Source organism: Pinus tabuliformis, chromosome 7 (genome assembly GCF_031772625.1).
Source record: "Pinus tabuliformis cultivar Carrire ecotype Pingquan chromosome 7, CPIR1, whole genome shotgun sequence".
Taxonomy (NCBI): Eukaryota; Viridiplantae; Streptophyta; class Pinopsida; order Pinales; family Pinaceae; genus Pinus; species Pinus tabuliformis.
The window spans coordinates 77,598,391-77,614,658 of NC_142293.1; positions in this window are offsets into that span (position 1 = coordinate 77,598,391).

Sequence of the window (16,268 nt, forward strand, 5' to 3'; positions counted from 1 at the left end):
ATGGGATGGGAAATTGAGAAAAGGAAAATCATATAAACGTTATGTAAAAAGGAAAAGAACCACAGTCAAATAAATTAACGAGATTTAAATAAATCAAATAAATATTAATAGTTTTATATATATATATATATATATATATATATATAATATATATATAAAAGGAGAATATCGTATTAAATCAAAAATATTAATTATATATATAAAAGGAGAATATTGTATCAAATCAAAATTAAATTTTAGTTTGGATTATGGTCTTATAGCAAGTAAGTGTATCTCAAAATGTTATTTATTCTTAATATCTATTAGTTGTTTTAATATTTTCAAGGATACATGCTCTTTGGAGATATAGATTCTCCAAAAAAACCCTCTAGATATAGATAAAATTTACAGTGCATGGTAGACCCATTGTTAAGGAATAGTTCTGAGAGAAGGAATACACCTGTCATCTATAGTAGAATTGTTCATTCTCAAAACACGAAATAAACTAATAGTAGATAAATCTAGTTTTAGATTCCTCATTTGTTATATGATGCATAGCAACTTGAAATCCTTTATATATGAAAAAAGTGATGTATAATCAACTGTGAGTCTCCCAAAACCACAGCTTTTGATGTTTTCGTTTTTGTCTAAAAGGAGTCCTTGCAATATCTATGTCTCTAGTGCATTATCTATGCAATTCCTAATCCCAACTGTACTCAATTTTAATTTTTCCATTGGAGTCAAGAATAGTCCCTCGTGTGATTCCATTACTAAAAACAACATATAATAAGTAGCTTAATAACTATGTAATGCAATGATCATCAATATTATTTAATACTAATAAAAATATTATTTAATAATAATAATAAAATATTCTTAATATTCTTAATAAAATATGAGTATTATTAATATATAAAAAGATTAGTGTAATTGTCTTTAAATATATTAATAAGAATAAGTATTAAAAGTATACCCTGATGGGGGTGATCAAATGATGCCAGGATGACCCTCAGGGCTTTCCCCCTCCATGCGGCACACATGCTACATTTAACCGCCATTTTGATTACCTTGTACTCATTTCGAGAGATCCTTCTCAATGGTGTTGTGATTATGTTAAGCAGGGTGGTAGAGTTCTTGTTTTTGTTAGAATTTTGGGTGATATATGTTGGCAAGAGGTAGGGTGAGAGAATGGGTGATGGTAACCATGGCAGCTCATCGAAGTTTTGGCTCTGGAGATGTGGCATAGTGGAAGTCTGGTCTGCTCTAGCTTGGTATGAGTTTGGCCTTCAAATGAGTACCTGGGATCCTGACTCTTTCCTAGGAGGAAATTTGCGTGTTGGCACTACCTGGGGTTGTAAATTATGGTTCAGTTGCCTTCTTTAGTTTTGTTAGCTCAAGATGGTCTCTCTTACCAACTTTGAATTATTAATTGTGTTATACTATTTAAATCAGGACCCGAGGTCTATCCTGTGCGTCGTGTGTTGTCTCAAGTAGTCCTGAGGTGGCTTTGTCTCTTCCCCTATGACTTGGTGTTTGCAAGTGTTTCTTGGAGACTGTGGGTCTTTTGAATTTGGTTTACCCTGTAGGTCTCTTATGTTTGGGTATGATAGATTCCCCTACCTCAGTTTGCTTGTTCTTACCCTCTCTATTTATTACGTGGTTAAAGGGTTTTCCTTTTATTCTTTTCGGTCTAGTAGTATTTTTTATTTATTTCTCTCCGGCTTTGGTGTCTCAGCGGTTCCCATATAGGTTACTTTGGCAGCCTTCTATGGCGTTTGTGGTTTTGTGGAAATTTTGTCTGAAACTTTCCAGGCAAATTGCAGGGTAGCCCTTTGTCTACTCCTTGGTGGCATCTCTAGTTCTTCCTAACCTTGTCTAGTGTCCTTCTCCCCTGGCATGTGTTATTTTGCTTTCTATTGCAGGTACACTTCAAGGTGCTCTCAGTTCCAGTTTCTCAACACCCCTACTACCAGAAAAACGCCTCGTTAGTGAGGGAGACCTTGCCGTGGGGGTGGAAATTTCATTAATGTAAGTCGAACCACTCCTCACAACAGCTCGTCTTTGGGGAATTTAGTTAGCACAGAGTGTGAGGGTGAGGTGGTGCTCTCCCCAGTTCACTCCCGAGGAAGAATTGAGGCTCCTACAATAATGGAATCCTTAGCTGCGCAACTTAGAGACATTCAATGCAATCTTGATATCATTCATAACCACATGTATGAAGACCGTAATGAAGTCGTCGCATATATGAATGATATTCAATACAGTCATAATGAGATATTGGAACAACTTGATTCTCTTGGTTGGAACCACCACGAAATAAATGACCACCTCCGTAACTTGGAAGCTCAGGTGGAACATATTGATTTTCACATGCATGAGTATGATGGATATCTTGTAGCCCCCCCGTGCTCCCTCTTCATCCCCCTCCACGAAATGTTGATGCTAATCTCTGTTTCTTTTTTAATTTTTTACAAGTACCATATGGCTACTATGCCAAGCAGAAATAATGTTTGTAAAGCTCTATCTATTGGATCCTTCGACCCTCTATTCCAAGAAGTCTAGTTGGAATGAGGAAAAGGGAGTCCTTGAGACTTCTTCTGTAATCTTTGTTTTTATGAAAATCTAAGGAAAAAAATTTGATCAACAAAAAAAGTATTAAAAATATAAAATATAATATATATTATTAATTACACAGATATGAGTGTTTATTTTGCAATAAGGCTTCCATAATTTTAATTTAACTAGCAATATTATTAAACGGAGGGTAGGAATTTAATTTCCATGAAATATTCTAGAATATTCATAGTAGTATACACAAATCGATGCTTGAAATTTATTTTCAAAGTAGTTATGTCATTTTTACCCTTTTATTTAAATTGATTAATTAAAAAAACCTCATATGAATAAGTGTCATATGAAGTGAGTTATGATATTGATAATTCATGGTATTCTAACAAAGTCTATTTATTGATTAAGAATCTCAACCCTCGTGAGGATGAATCTCTATGGTTAAAAATCATTTCTTTAACAAAGTGAGATGTTTAATGAAGAAACAATTTTGATGCTTATTATAGATTGAGGCCTATCAGTGTTTTGATGCTTATTATGGATTGTTTCCTATGATTGTTTACCAACCATTTAATTTATTAAGCTGCAATAGTAGACATCATTATTTATTTTACTTTTTTAAATAGGTAATGTTGTTTTTCATTTAAATTATAGATTGCTAATTACATTAATAGGCATGCCAATTTTGGAATAAGCTTCTATAATTTTAATTTAGTTATCGATAATTAGTGCACCTAGAGGCTTAGTATAGAAGTTGTAATGTCATGTAAAATCCTATAAACATTTAACTCAATCAAAATAAAATAAAATAACAGTATATTAAAATAAATTTTTTTTTGGTAGTTCTCGATGGTTTTGAGCTCGAAGTTTATGAGAACCCATGGTATTCATGTGTAATGTAGTATCATGTAAACATTTAACTCGATAAAAAAAAATAAAAATTAAAATAATAACCCTAAATTAAAATACAATTCTATGTTATAAACTTTTTTTTTCATAGCATTTATGAGAACTCATGGTTTTCATGTGGAACATAGCCTATTTAAAGGGGATATTTAACCCGCCTAGATTTATCTTAACTCTAGATATATCAAACAGTGAGAGGGATCAAAAATTCTTGCATCTTAAGAGATGTGTTTTGTCTAGTCTCTTGGTAGATACAAGTTAAGATAGATCTAGGCTATTAGGAGGATGGTCATGATTTAACCTATATCTAATATTATATTATTACAAAATATTTTTAGTAGTATCCCCAAATCAAAGGTTTAGATTTATCTCAAAAGTAGTTATTCTTTCTCTTCTTTTAATTTAAATAATTAATCAAAGAAAATGTCATATGAACATGTGTCATATGAACATGAATATGAAATATATTTTTTTAGAGATGTATTAATAGTCCATGGTACTTACCCTTAGTATAGTAACAAAGTCTATTTACAAATTAAAAATTCCATCATAAACTGGAGATGGATCTTTATGGTTAAAAATCATATTACTTCCATTTATATATATATATATATATATATATATATATATATAGATATATATAGATATATATATAGATATATATAGATATATATATATATATGTTTTTTTTTTTTTTTTAAATTCATGTACTTATTTCTTTTATAACTAATAGTAATAATAATTAAAAGAATATTCCCAAAAATTAGATTCTATTTCGTCGACATCTTATAGGAATATATGTACAATATAAAAAGAATACCTTTTCTGATTCTGGATTGTTGATGGATCTTCTTAATAGGGGTAAAATCCATCCGGGTCGTTGGGCGACTGGAAGGTTGCCTGAGTCAGTGTGGGGGACGGACCGAAGGCAGTTCTCCGTGCACCAGACACGTAGCTTATCAAATAAGTTGCGACACAATAAAGTTATAATTTAATTATTTTTATAATTTGTTTTTTTTAAATGGAAATTGGAGATGGATCATACGTAAGCGTTTTGATGTGCATTTGCATTTACTAACAATTTAATTTACATGGTTTCTCTGGTTATCATGTGCCGAATAGGTTTTCCAAAATTTAATTTAATTATCAACAATTATTAGGTGGATGGTAGGGATTAACCTCCATCCAATATTCTATAATATTCTTAGAAGTAGTTCCATGAAGTAGTTATGTTATTTCTCTCTTTCTAATTAAATTGATTAATTAAAAAACACTATCCATGAAACATGTGTCATATGAGCATGAGTTATGGTTTTTTGAGCATGTGGAATTCGTCCATGGTATTATAAGAAAAATTATTTATTATTTTTAGGTCATGCCTATTTTCGAATGGGTTTCCCAAAATTTTAATTTAATTATCAATAATTATTATGTGGATGGTAGAGACTTAATTTATCTCAAAACTAATTATACTCTCTCTCATTTTAATTAAATTGATTAATTAAAAAAATATTATATAGGCAAGTATCATATGAACATGATTTATGGTTTTTTGGGCATATGGTATTAATAATCATAGTCATGGTCCATTGTATTATAAGAAAGCTTATTTACAGGTTAATAATCTCCATGCTAAAGAATACTTCTATATGTTTTTTTAAACGTATATATGTTTAGTTTTTATATTAATAATCATAATACTAATTTAAAATAAAGTTATACTTTAGTTATTATTATATTTTTAATCTTGGCAATGCAAGATGTATCATGAGGTAAAGGTCTTGATACTTATTGGTGTTCACCAACCATTTAATTTATATGGTTATGCTAGTTATAAGAGTTGTTATCATCTTCACTTCCCCACTCTATTTAAAGTAAATGTATGTTTCAAAGAAAGAAATCTAAAAATATATCAGCAAACCAAACACCAAAAAAAAAAATCATAATGTAAAGTAAAAATTTTTTCTATAATAATATCTTGTTTGTTAAAATTTCATTTATATTAAACTCGATAAATAGGTTGGTATATGAAAAAAAAACATATAAATTAATTGGCTAGTCAATATTGGTAAGCATCAATCCATGATAAGTATTAGAACTCTTTCTTCATAACATATGTCACATTACCAAAAAAAAAAACTAAACTAACACAACCATATAAATTAAATAGTTGATAAATTCTTATAGGCATCAATTCATAATAAGAATCAGAAGACTTACTTCGTATTATCAAAAGAGATTTAAAATAATAAAAATAACTAAATTATAATTTTATTGTAAAATATTATTACTATTATTATACTATTTATGAAAATATTTAATATGTAAATTAAATGTTTAAATATATTTAAAAAAACATGGAACAAAATTCTTATTCATGGAGATCTAACTCCATTCTACCATTGAAATTCATAATGCTAAAATACCATGGGTCAATACCTATCTTATCAATATCACATGTTCAAATAATGATAACTCATTTCATATGACACTGAAAGGACATAACTACTTTGAAGATAAATTTCAGCCTTTGATTCATGTATACTACTAAGAATATTTTAAAATTTTCCATGGAGATTAAATCCCTAACATCCACATAATAATTATTGATAATTAAATTAAAATTCTAAAAACCCTTTTACAAAATAAACAAGCCATAAATTATTTATTGTTATTATTATAAGAAATAGATAATAATTTATATTAATGAAAAATGAAGTCAAACCCAAATTGTTACATTTTCTCACAAATGATACAACCAAATTTCCTTAAAGATTCAAGTTAGAACACTCCGGAGAAACCAAAAACCTTATGATGATCTGTCACACTCCCATGCTGTGCATAATTTTTTTTTTTTATATAAGGTAACATTAACTTCCTTGTGTTACTCTATATGCATGCTACATTAGCGTTTACATGTGTAATCTATATCAACATTCATATATATATAATTATGCAGTTAATCCTAACATTTATTCTTAACTCATATTCCCATTTATGCAATGGACATAATGAAATATAAACAACATACACCACTTTGCAAAATCCGCGGGTATATACATTTGTTGACTAACTATCCAAACATATGTGCTGTGGTGGTAATACAAGAGCTGACCAACGCACAGTTGGCACTGTCATTCGTAAGGTGTATTTATGGTAACAACTATAGAGTTCAGGTTTTTCCATATCCCGAGATTTCTGGGATTGAGAGCATATGTCTGGCTTTGGTCTTGTTCCAGCTGGAGAAATCAACATCGTCCATTTGGATGAATAGACGGCAGATGGCAAACCGCCATGTGCGCCCTGGTGCTCCAAGTACCTACGGCCTGACACCTCAGGCTTGCCATTTCCCGCCTGAGTTTTTCACCGAGACTCACCGGCTATCGAACGGCGATCAGAGGCTTAATACAGATCAAGGGTTATGGACGTGCCACGAAACGGTAAGATATTAGAACTATTTATATGCATGTCTCTTCTTTCGGATGGCTTTAGTTTCCTCATTTCATTGTGTCTCTGTGTCGCCACAGCTCTGCAAGGCTTGGCTCTGTTTGACACTCCTTCAGTATCCAGCGATACCGCCCTTTGGTCTCAGGTATGCAACGATTGCTTTTCTACTCGGCCTCTCCCACAATTTGAAGTTATCGGCCACTTTGATTAACGACACCAGACCTGCTTCTGCTGGTATTAATGTTTTTCTTTTTCATTACCGTCTTTTACTGTTTTACACCAGGGTTCTCCATTTATTAACTCGGATGATGTCCCACACAAGTGTTTCACCGTTACTCCGTCAAGAACCAGGGATTTCCCATTACGCCGGATAGCCTATTGCCAGGCAAGATTCGATAGCTACTATGACTTCGTATGCTGGACTTATCAAGCAGTGGCTGAATTCTTTTATCCCCTTGGCAGGGATGCCGGACATAACTTCTCGAGTTTGTCCCCTGCACAAGCTCAGGGTCTCGCCTGATGGCAGTCGGTTATTTTTTCCCTTGCTTAGACGGGCTCCTCTGTTAGGAGGCACTTCATCATGAGTTTGTCTGTTTAGTCATGATTCGCTTTCAAATGTAACTCGTCGTTTTAGTTTATGTACTGGTTTTTTGAACGCAGACAATAATTATTTATTTATTGTGACTCCGAGCTGAGAGGGTTTGGTTTTGACTAAACTTATTGAGATATAATATTTGTATCACGGGTGACCCCCGTAGGTTCAGCTCTACTCGTCATATTTCCTTCTGGTTAATCGCCTTCTCAGAACGGGCTTGGTTACAGGCTTAATGTTTGATGTTTAATAATATCTATCTTTTACAGAGTATCTATTGTTTTCTTTCAGTTTTAAAACGATGAATATATTTGTCACAAGATTCCGACTTTGGTGCCTCTGCTAGCTGAGCACAAGCTTCGGCTTCGGCTAGAGGGGCTCACCAAAGCGTGGTTTGCTGGTTAAATCTGGCTGAGGGTGCATGTAACCCCGGTTACCATGCTCTTTCCTCGGCCTCCATACTTATTTGTTGTGTTGTTAACAGTGAATGTGTAAATCTATTTAGTCCGTTTGCGCATCACAGCTATATGATTATCTGGAATTGTTACGGTGTGGTCCGGTTTTGTTAACCTTCTCTGTGTTTTTCTCACGGTCTACTTGACCGGGGTTCAATATATAACAGCACTGTTTTATGAAAAATCACACAGCTTGTATACGGATTCAGTTGGTCGGCGAGACATACCAGGTTCGCCTCACGGGTATATATCATGATTTTATATGTATATACAGTCTTTTAGCAAAGAACGCATAGACATTTCTTTTTCGTTTAACTGTGCACACAGATTTTCTAGTTCTTTACTTCGATACTTGAATATAAATATAGGGTTTTATAGTATCATTCCCTGTTGATGAATTCTTGCTGTCACCGAAATGATTAACCTGTCACTTCTGTTTCTATTTTTATTTCGGATGAGGAATGCAAGTTTTTCATGTGGAATCTTACTACTCTTTCCTACAGAATGCATGCGGTTTCAATCTCTTTCATAATACAGAAGTAAATGTTCCTTTCTTGTTTTCTGTTAAAGAAGTATAGTCGGCTGTCTTTCAACTAGTTTTATTTTCTCAGTACAGAACAATACAAGAAATATTTCAATAGATGTATGCATTATAAGCCATACCTGCTTATCTGCAAACCTACTTGTAATGCTTGTCAATCCACTCGTCCGTACGAAGATTCTTCGCAATCTTCCACCCCCAAGCACTTGCAGACCTCTTGACTGCAGTTTCTCTGGCTCTGCCAGGTCCCGCTATCTGGTCCTAACCAGACATAGCGCATACAGGAAAATTCCTTTCCTCTTTCCTATGCCATCTGATCAAAACCAGACATAGCACATTTTTTTCTCTGCCATCTGATCCCTACCAGACATGGCCTTCTTTCCCCTTTTTCCTCTGGGGACTCAACTACCTCCTCAAGGTAGTTAGGATTCCATTCTTTTAACTGCCTCCACAGTTACTAATCATGATTAAATATATACTCAAATCACATAGTACTAACACAATTTTTAATTATCAAAATACTAGCAACAGAGTTATTTACTTTCCAAATAAAGTCTTTGTTCATAATTACTTTACTATTTACCAACATTAACTTTTCACGAGGGATGTTACATCTCCCCCTCCTGAAAGCCTACATCGTCCCGATGTTGTTGCTCATTCAAAAACAATCTGGGATAAGTATCCCTCATAACCTGTTCATTCTCCCAAGTGGCCTCATCAGGCCCAAAGTGCTGCCACTGCACTTTAACCTGGCTGATGACCTTTTTCCGCAGCTCGACTCTTCTCCGATCTAATATGTTCACTGGTTCGACCAGGAACTCTCCTTCCGGCTCCACCTAAAACGCATAATAATCAGATTAGCTGCTTACTAGCATTCTATTTCAATTTACAGAATTAACAGTCTTCCCTTACCTGAATGTCCTGCCAACTTATTATATGCCTAGGGTCATAAACATATCTCTTTAAAATTGATACATGGAAGACATTATGAACCCGAATATGGCTGGGCAGGGCGAGCTGGTAAGCTACCGGCCCTACTCGTGCCAGAATTTGGAATGGTCCACAGAAACGCGGTGCCAATTTGGCACAAGCATTCCATTGAAGGGTACTTTTTCTAGCTCGCATCCTGATGTACACATGCTCACCCACTTGGTACTCTTTAAATGTTCTCTTCCGATCTGCAAAATTCTTATGCCTGTCCTAAGCCATCTTTAGATTAGCTCGAACTTTTTTCACCATGACTTCCATTTCTTCCAACATCTAAGGGCCCAGCAAAAATTTGTCCTCTGGTCCACCCGAACTGGAGGGTGTGCGGCATTTCCGGCCGTAAAGCACTTCGAATGGGCTCATCTTCAAGGATGCATGATAACCATTGTTATAGGCGAATTCCACTAAGTGTAAATACTCCTCCCATCGCGTAGGTTGTTGCATTACATAAGACCTCAGCATGTCTTCCACTACTTGATTCACCCGCTCAGTCTGTCCGTCAGTTTGCGGATGATATGTGGTGTTGAAGTTCAATTGAGTTCCTAGACCTTCAAATAAGGTCCTCCAAAAAACTGAGGTAAACTTAACATCACGGTCAGATATTATTACTTTCGGCAGCCCATGAAGTTTAAATATATTCTGCATGAAAATGTTTGCGATTTGAGCTGCACGATAAGTGGATTGAACTAGTATGAAGTGAGCTGACTTGCTGAGTTTATCCACTACCACCATTATAGAATCATTGTTCTTTTTGGATTTCGGCAACCCGGTAACAAATTCCATGGTTATGGTCTCCCATTTCCATTCTGGTATGGGCAATGGCTGTAGTAACCCTGTAGGGTGCTGATGTTCAGCCTTCACCTGTTGACACTCTAAACAGCGCGCCAGGTTTTCTATCACATCCTTTTTCATGCATGGCCAGTAGTACTCCTTCCTTAGCGAGGTGATTAATTTCTGGTAACCAGGATGTCCTGCATAAGGACTTTTATGATTTTCATCCAAAATCTTTTCTTTAATGCTGCTCTGATTGAGTACATAAATCTTCTTCTGGTAGCACAAAATTCCAGCTGCATTCAAGGTGTACCCTTGTTGTATTAAATGGGTATCTGAATTCTGTACCAATTGCTTCTTTTGCAAATAAATCTGATCCTGTGCAGCAGCCTCGTCGATTTCTTTGTCAAGAGTGGACCATCCTTGACTAATGCCAATTTCATAAATGCAATGCACTTTTCGGCTCAGTGCATCAGCTACTCTGTTCTCTTTTCCCTTTAAGTGTTTAATTTCGAAATCGAAATTTCCCAAAAAGTCCACCCATCTTGCTTGTCTTGCATTTAAAGTCGGTTGACTAAAGTAACTAGTCAAACTATGGTGATCCGTCATCAGCAAAAATTTTCTGCCCACTAAATAATGGCGCCCCATTTTTAATGCATGAATCACCATGGTTAATTCCAGATCATAGGCAGAATATTTCTACTCATGTTCTTTTAACTTTCTGGATTCATATGCAATCACTTTACCCTCTTGCATTAGCACTCCACCCACGCCCTCCTTACTAGCATATGTGCAGACTACATACTCCTTTTCGGGATCTGCCACACACAACACAGGTGCGGTGGTGAGTAAATGTTTGAGCTGTTCAAAACTCCGTTGACATTCTGCTGTCCATTTAAATATTTTCCCCTTCTTTTGCAAGGAGGTGATAAGATAGGCAACTCTGGAAAAACCTTCTACAAACCGCCGATAATATCCAGCCAGCCCCATGAAGGATCGAATATCTGCTACATCCTTGGGTGTAGGCCATTCCATTATAGTTTTAATCTTTTCGGGGTCTACAGCTATACCTTCCTTCGTAATAATGTGGCCCAAATATTGGATCTGTTCTTTATAAAAATCACATTTGCTGAATTTTCCATATAACTGATGCTCCCGTAATGTCTGTAACACTATCCTCAAATGTTCCTCATGCTCCTTGATATTCCAGGAGTATATAAGTATATCATCAATGAAGATCAATACAAATTTGTCTAGGTATTGATGAAATACATTGTTCATCAAACACATGAATGTCGCAGGTGCATTAGTTAATCCAAAAGGCAGTACCACGAACTCGTAGTGTCCGTAACGAGTACGAAAAGCTGTCTTGGCTATGTCCTCATCTTTGATTCTGATTTGATGGTAACCCGATCTTAAATCGATCTTTGAGAAGATTGTCGCCCCCTTCACCTGATCAAACAGCTCATCAATGCGGGGTAGGGGATATTTGTTTTTAACTGTCAGTTTGTTCAGCTGTCTATAATCTATGCACATACGCAGAGTTCCATCCTTTTTCCTTACAAATAGCACAGGGGCTCCCCAAGGAGAGACACTGGGACGGATATACTTCTTTTCCAGCAGCTCTTGCAGTTGCATTTTTAACTCAGTTAACTCCGGCACACTCATCCGATAGGGTGCCCAGGACACTGGGGCTGCTCCGGGTATCAGCTCAATGGTGAAGTCTAAATCCCTTTTGGGCGGCAGCCCTGGAATTTCTTCAGGAAATACATCTGCAAAATCTTGCACTACCGGTATATTTTCAACAGTTGCAACCTTATCCCCAGAATTTGCGTACCCTACTTGTACTGCATAAATCTGGCATTTCTTCCGGACACATTTAACCAGCTGTGAGGCCATGATCGGCCGGATCTGTACTGGTTTCTGGATGCCTTGAATCTCTTTTCCCACACCCAGTTCATCTCGGTAAGAGATTGTTTTTGTTTTACAATTAATTACAGACCATCGCCGTTCCAACCAATCCATTCCTATCAGCACATCATAGGAACCAAGAGGGAGTACGTTTAATTCAGTTGTTATTGTTTGGCCAGCTAACCTTAATGGACAGTTGCTGACTTTAGTTAGTACTCGTCTTTTGGCCCCAGTGGCCAGCTGTACTAGCCAAGGGCTTTTAAATTTAGTAGTTTGCAAACCACAACTTTCCACAACTTTGGGACTTACATAACTTAAAGTAGCTCCTGGATCTACTAAAATAGAAACAGTTCGATCAAAGATCTTACCTTCAAACTCTATCATCGTTGGCTGGTAATCAGCTTGTCGATCCTCCAGTGCTGCATTTATTCTGGGCATAGATCGAGCCACATCTCCTACTGTCGAAGCTTCATAGATCTGAGACAACTGATCGCTGTCCTTCTGATGAGGGCAATTTTTAATATAATGGGGTCCGCCACAACCCCAACACTGAACAGGTGGCCTAGCTGAGCCTTCATTGTCCAATCTAACTTGTTGTTCACTATATTTGGATTCTGCAGGAGGCTTGAATCTGTTCTGATTTTTGGTTGGATTTCTAGTATTGGCTCCTTTCGAAAATCCTTTTTGAAAGCTGTTGCGAGCTCCCTTACTTCCCATAGGCATTCTGCTGCCCCGCTTATCTGTCCAACGCTTCCCAGAATTTTCTCCTTTTGATTTGTTTTGCTGATAACATAGTCTTGCCTTCCGAATTGCTTCATCCATCGTCTTCGGATTATCAAACTCTATTCTTTCTCGCATTACCAGAGGTAGGCTACTAACAAACCTTTGTACCTTAGCCTTCTCCTCACGGATATATGGCACGTAACGAAGCAGGGATGTGAATTTAGTTACGAACTCGTCAATGGTCTGCTGTCCAAGCCGCAGATCATGGAATTCTCGCGCTTTTTCGTCGTAAAAGCATTCTGTCAGGTACTTCTCCTTGAAATGTCTTTGAAACATTTCCCAAGTCACATCCTACTCACTCACTCCCCACACCATCTTGACCTCCTCCCACCATAGTGTGGCTTTGGCCTGCAGCTGGAATATAGCCAGCCTTGCTTTAAGATGATGATCATATTCGTATACTTGAAAATACTTATTCATATTAATTAGCCACGCCTCTGCAGCTTCTTCTGATTCCCCATCGACTTGAGGTGGTTTAATCTTCCGAAACTCCCTTTTTAGTTCCATCCGTGGTCTTTTTGGAGTCTGATATTCAGAAGCATTGACAGACTTCTCTCCTCGCGTCTCTGCTCTGTCCTCTGCTTCCTCTTGTTCAGTGTGATAGTTGTGTTCATCTGTTATTCGTGGTTGTTCAGGCCTCGGATGTGACTGCTGTTGATGTTGCTTATCGGATAAACTTTTCAAAATCCTCTCCTGTTCCACATTTATTCTTGCGTTATCTGCACGCAACCGGGCCATTTCGTCCTTTAGTTCCTGAACTGTCCTCATTAACGTCGAATTAGTATTGCGGCCTTCTGCTCCCAGTTGCACCCAAAGCTCAGGATTTCCCTGAGGTTGCCTCATGTTATCGCGTTGATCCAAATTTCCATGAGGAGCACTGTTTGCTCTTCTCATTCTGCTGTTTGATGTTACCTGCTTAAGAATAACTCATTAAATAGATATAATTTGTCTTTAGCACACTCAACTTTTGTCATGACACTATGTATATTTACATTGCTGTGTAATTTTGAAATTTTCCCAAAGGTCACAGAGTTGTAAGCTTGGGCTCTGATACCAAATTGTCACACTCCCATGCTGTGCATAATTTTTTTTTTATATAAGGTAACATTAACTTCCTTGTGTTACTCTATATGCATGCTACATTAGCGTTTACATGTGTAATCTATATCAACATTCACATATATATAATTACGCAGTTAATCCTAACATTTATTCTTAACACATATTCCCATTTATGCAACGGACATAATGAAATATAAACAACATACACCACTTTGCAAAATCCGCGGGTATATACATTTGTTGACTAACTATCCAAACATATGTGTTGTGGTGGTAATACGAGAGCTGACCAACACACAGTTGGCACTCTCATTCGTAAGGTGTATTTATGGTAACAACTATAGAGTTCAGGTTTTTCCATATCCCGAGATTTCTGGGATTGTGAGCATATGTCCGGCTTTGGTCTTGTTCCAGCTGGAGAAATCAACGTCGTCCATTTGGATGAATAGACGGCAGATGGCAAACCGCCATGTGCGCCCTGGTGCTCCAAGTACCTACGGCCTGACACCTCGGGCTTGCCATTTCCCGCCTGAGTTTTTCACCGAGACTCACCGGCTATCGAACGGCGATCAGAGGCTTAATACAGATCAAGGGTTATGGATGTGCCATGAAACGGTAAGATATTAGAACTATTTATATGAATTTCCCTTCTTTCGGATGGCTTTAGTTTCCTCATTTCATTGTGTCTCAGTGTCGCCACAGCTCTGCAAGGCTTGGCTCTGTTTGACACTCCTTCAGTATCCAGCGATACCGCCCTTTGGTCTCAGGTATGCAACGATTGCTTTTCTACTCGGCCTTTCTCCACAATTTGAAGTTATCGGCCACTTTGATTAACGACACCAAACCTGCTTCTGCTGGTATTAATGTTTTTCTTTTTCATTACCGTCTTTTACTGTTTTACACCAGGGTTCTCCATTTATTAACTCGGCTGATGTCCCACACAGGTGTTTCACCGTTACTCCGTCAAGAACGAGGGATTTCCCATTCCGCCGGATAGCCTATTGCCAGGTAAGATTTGATAGCTACTACGACTTCGTATGATGGAATTATCAAGCAGTGGCTGAATTCTTTTATCCCCTTGGCAGGGATGCCGGACATAACTTCTCGAGTTTGTCCCCTGCACAAGCTCAGGGTCTCCCCTGATGGCAATCGGTTATTTTTGCCCTTGCTTAGACGGGCTCCTCTGTTAGGAGGCACTTCATCATGAGTTTGTCTGTTTAGTCATGATTCGCTTCCAAATGTAACTCGTCGTTTTAGTTTATGTACTGGTTTTTTGAACGCAGACAATAATTATTTATTTACTGTGACTCCGAGCTGAGAGGGTTTGGTTTTGACTAAACTTATTAAGATATAATATTTGTATCACAGGTGACCCCCGTAGGTTTAGCTCTACTCGTCATATTTCCTTCTGGTTAATCGCCTTCTCAGAATGGGCTTGGTTACAGGCTTAATGTTTGATGTTTAATAATATCTATCTTTTACAGAGTATCTATTGTTTTCTTTCAGTTTTAAAATGATGAATATATTTGTCACAAGATTCCGGCTTTGGTGCCTCTGGTAGCTGAGCACAAGCTTCGGCTTCGGCTAGAGGGGCTCACCAAAGCGTCATTTGCTGGTTAAATCTGGCTGAGGGTGCATGCAACCCCGGTTACCATGCTCTTTCCTCGACTTCCATACCTATTTGTTGTGTTGTTAACAGTGAATGTGTAAATCTATTTAGTCCGTTGGCGCATCACAGCTATATGATTATCTGGAATTGTTACGGTGTGGTCCGGTTCTGTAACCTTCTCTGTGTTTTCTCGCGGTTCACTTGACCGGGGTTCAATATATATATAACAGCACTGTTTTATGAAAAAGCACACAGCTTATTTACGGTTTTAGTTGGTCGGCGAGACATACTAGGTTCGCCTCACGGGTATATATCATGATTTTATATGTATATACAGTCTTTTAGCAAAGAACGCATAGACATTTCTTTCTTGTTTAACTGTGCACACATATTTTCTAGTTCTTTACTTCGATACTTGAATATAAATATAGGGTTTTATAGTATCATTCCCTGTTGATGAATTCTTGATGTCACCGAAATGATTAACCTGTCACTTCTGTTTCTATTTTTATTTCGGATGAGGAATGCAAGTTTTTCATGTGGAATCTTACTACTCTTTCCTACAGAATGCATGCGGTTTCAATCTCTTTCATAATACAGAAGTAAATGTTCCTTTCTTGTTTTCTGTTAAAGAAGTATAGTCGGCTGTCTTTCAAC